A 3,358-nucleotide genomic window follows, 5' to 3' on the forward strand; every position below is an offset into this window, starting at 1 on the left:
CATAAGCTGTTGCCTTTTACGATCGAATATAGAGAAAGCCAGATTTGGTGGGATGGAGCCCCGCTTGGATTGGAGAAGGAAAGTTGGATAGATCCTCTTATGCAGGGATGTTCTGGCCTTTGGGATTTGGATTTGGGTCAGGGGGAGATTGGTGCTCTGAAATATCTTTTGGACTTTAGTTCTGATTATGGAGAATGGGCTGACCTGTTGAGAAGGAATAAGGACATTGTTAGGTTGGAGTTTCCCCGAGATCTACTCCTCAGTGCCAAAGGAAGGAAATTAAGAACAAGATCAGCAGAAGGTAAAGTAAAGTACATCTATAAATATGAAGAAGAGCTGCAGAAGGGACATGGAAAAGAGTTAAGAGCCTCGGACAGAAGGTCACCAGGTTGATGGACCATATGGAATTGATAGAAAGGACTGACAGAATCCGAGACCAGGGAGAAGAGACGATGGAAGAAGATTGGGGGGGGGGGGAGTTTTTTTAAAAATTTATTTAGAGAAATGTTGCAAAATTAATGAGTGTTAGAAAAATGTTGGAATGAAATTATATGGCTTTAGTAGAAATGTTATAAGGAGTTAAGTATAAATAAGTTTTAGGGTTTTAATGGTAAGATAAGGTTAAAATAAATTAAGATAACTAAATGATAGAAAACAGTGAAAGATGGAAAGGATTTGCTGAAATAATTAATAACTAGAACACAAAAAGGGAGGTGTGAGGAGGTCGATGAAACAAGCTAATGAAAGATAAAAATATGGAAATATTGGATGTGTTTTTAATTGTTTTTGCTTTTGCTTTGATGTATTGTGTCTTTTGCTTTTTTATATGTACTGTAATGTATTGATTTGTATTGTTTATTTATTTTTTCTTTCTTTTTTCTTTCTCTCTTTAATTCTTAAACTTTTAATAAATATTATTAAAAAAAAAAGGAAATGGGAAAACCTCCTCATTGTCTCTGTGCTCACAAATCCTGCCTTAAGGGTACATTTGGGTATGAATAGAGTGAGCCTGTGACTTGGACTCAGGAATTAAGTATTTATCATCACAAAAGAATAGCCAGGATCTCCAGGTAAACCCATCAATAGGTTTCCTGCCAGACAGGATTTCTGCTGTAGACCGCCCCTTCTGTGATGTATGTATGATGTATTAAGCTTTGTTGTTTAGTCGTCTTAGTCGTGTTCGACTCTCCATGACTCCATGAACCAGAGCATGCTTTGGAAACTCTCACTTTCTTCTCAAAGCTTCTCCTTTTTTTATGTCCATGGAGTTTTCTTGGCAAAATACTGGAGTGGTTTGCCAGCTCCTTCTCCAGGTGGATCACATTTAGTCTAAACTCTTGTCTATGACCTGTCCGTCTTGGGTGGCCCTGCTCTTGCTTCTTGGAGTTATTCAAGCCCCTTCGTCACAAGGCAGTGATCCATGAAGGGGGGCCTTGAGCTTACAGGGTGGCAATTCCAAAGAGTCTATACGTATAAGGGCTTGTACACTGTTGTTCTGGGCTCCTCCTCCCTCCTGCATGTGGTGAGAGAGGACCCTGTTGCAACAGTTTTAATAAAGTTTAATAAAGATCAAGCTTATTAGCTGCTTTGCTTCTCAATATTCTCTGGTTGACCTCTGTTATTTTCTCCTACCGACTCAGGTCCACATATGCAAATAAGGAATTGAAAGTGACATTCAGTGATTGGATAGTTACAGAAAGTTGTTACTGTTGCGTTGTAGTGAAGCTCTATATAAGTAGGCTGGCTGAACCCTTCAGTTCAGTTCTGGCCTGTGAATAAACAAGAGCTGTCTGAAGAATTGCTGTGTTGTCTGATACGTTCACCCACAAATTAACAGAACCAGTTTAAGCCAGCTGTACTCAGCTTCTCAGAAGGAATAATCCAAACATCAGGAACCTTCTGCTTGTTTCTTTCACACAGAGAAGCTTCCAGAACCCTCTTGAATTAATTAGAATAGGAAAGATCTATACACATCAGATCAATATTTTCTGCACTAAGAAATACAAACTGACAAAACGATCCCCTGTACTTTGAAAGCGCTACAAGCATGAGACTGTGGTGATTACATAATCTGAAGAGTTATTAAGGATTAATGAGGAACAAGATCTGCTAACTGCGGTTCTTACATACTGCAGATCTAAGTGTACTCATGTCTGAAGAAGGAGTTGGGTCTTTCGTATCTCATAATCGTCCAAATACACAGGAGAGAAGTCCAGCTTAAATGTAGTCGTCTCCATCTCTCTCATCTACTGGAGTCTGAGAACAATAAAACAATATTCTGTATTGCTTCCAAGCAAACCTGCTGGAAAAACAGGCAAAACTTTTTGTCATGGAGGAGCTTCTGTGTGGCTATTTTATTGGAAAAAGGGTCACACATGCCAGTTTTGCTTAACGTCTGTACGATGTGCCATTCTAATCAAAATACCCATGTTATGTTGCCCATTTAAAATGGATAAGAAAAGAACCAATGCAGAAACAGTAAATCTGAATTAAATGGGAGAGGGGGGAATATTGGATGGAATTTTTATGGGACATAAAATTGAAGGCACCGAAGCAGAACCAGAAAATATATAGTGATTTTCCTGGTGCTATTTGGGAGGGGAAACATTTGTGCTTCTACAATCTGATGTTCATTATTCCACATCATGTAATTATGGTGATGTCATAGGATGACATTAGGATTACGTCATCCGATGTTGTGGTGGTGTGAGGTGCTTATATAACTTTATTTGTTTTCACTGAAATGTTACGTAACACGCCTTCCCCCGTCTAAAGAGGAAAGCGGGTCACGGTGGGAGCACGAATTAAATTCAGACGTGAAATAACAATCTGCAAGAAGACGCTTCCCAAGCCTCAGGCAATAAGAAAGACACACCCAGAGAAATGCCTCCCGCCAAGAACTCAGCCAATGGAAACTCTAGACACAAATGCAACCCGCAAGGAATATCTTGATGACGGCCATTCGTCGGCAAGCATAAAGCCCCTTGAGGGCTCAACCAATAGGAAAAGTAAGAAAAATCCCTCCACAAACAAACAAATCCGTACTCCAACCAATGAGAACTCAGAAGGGAAGAGGACTCTTGATTGGTTCTTGAAAAGTTGGTCCAACCTCCCTCATTCGTCAATCAGTCCTTTCCCCTCCTCCGACTAGTTTTACCTACAGCAGGGGCTGTGAGGGGACGAGCCACCGTTAGCCAATAAAGAAGCTCTTTGTAGACGGGCTCGCTCCCGTGTCCAATGGGCGGGCCTCTTCCACAAGCGGCGGAACGAGCGGGAGACGGAGGGAAAAGGGAGGAGGAGGCAGAGGTAGGGAAGGCGCGGGCCAATCAGCGGGCGCCTTTCATCCCTCCCTCGGGCG

This window comes from Podarcis liolepis, assembly GCF_965112155.1.
Source record: "Podarcis liolepis genome assembly, chromosome: 7".
Lineage (NCBI taxonomy): Eukaryota > Metazoa > Chordata > Lepidosauria > Squamata > Lacertidae > Podarcis > Podarcis liolepis.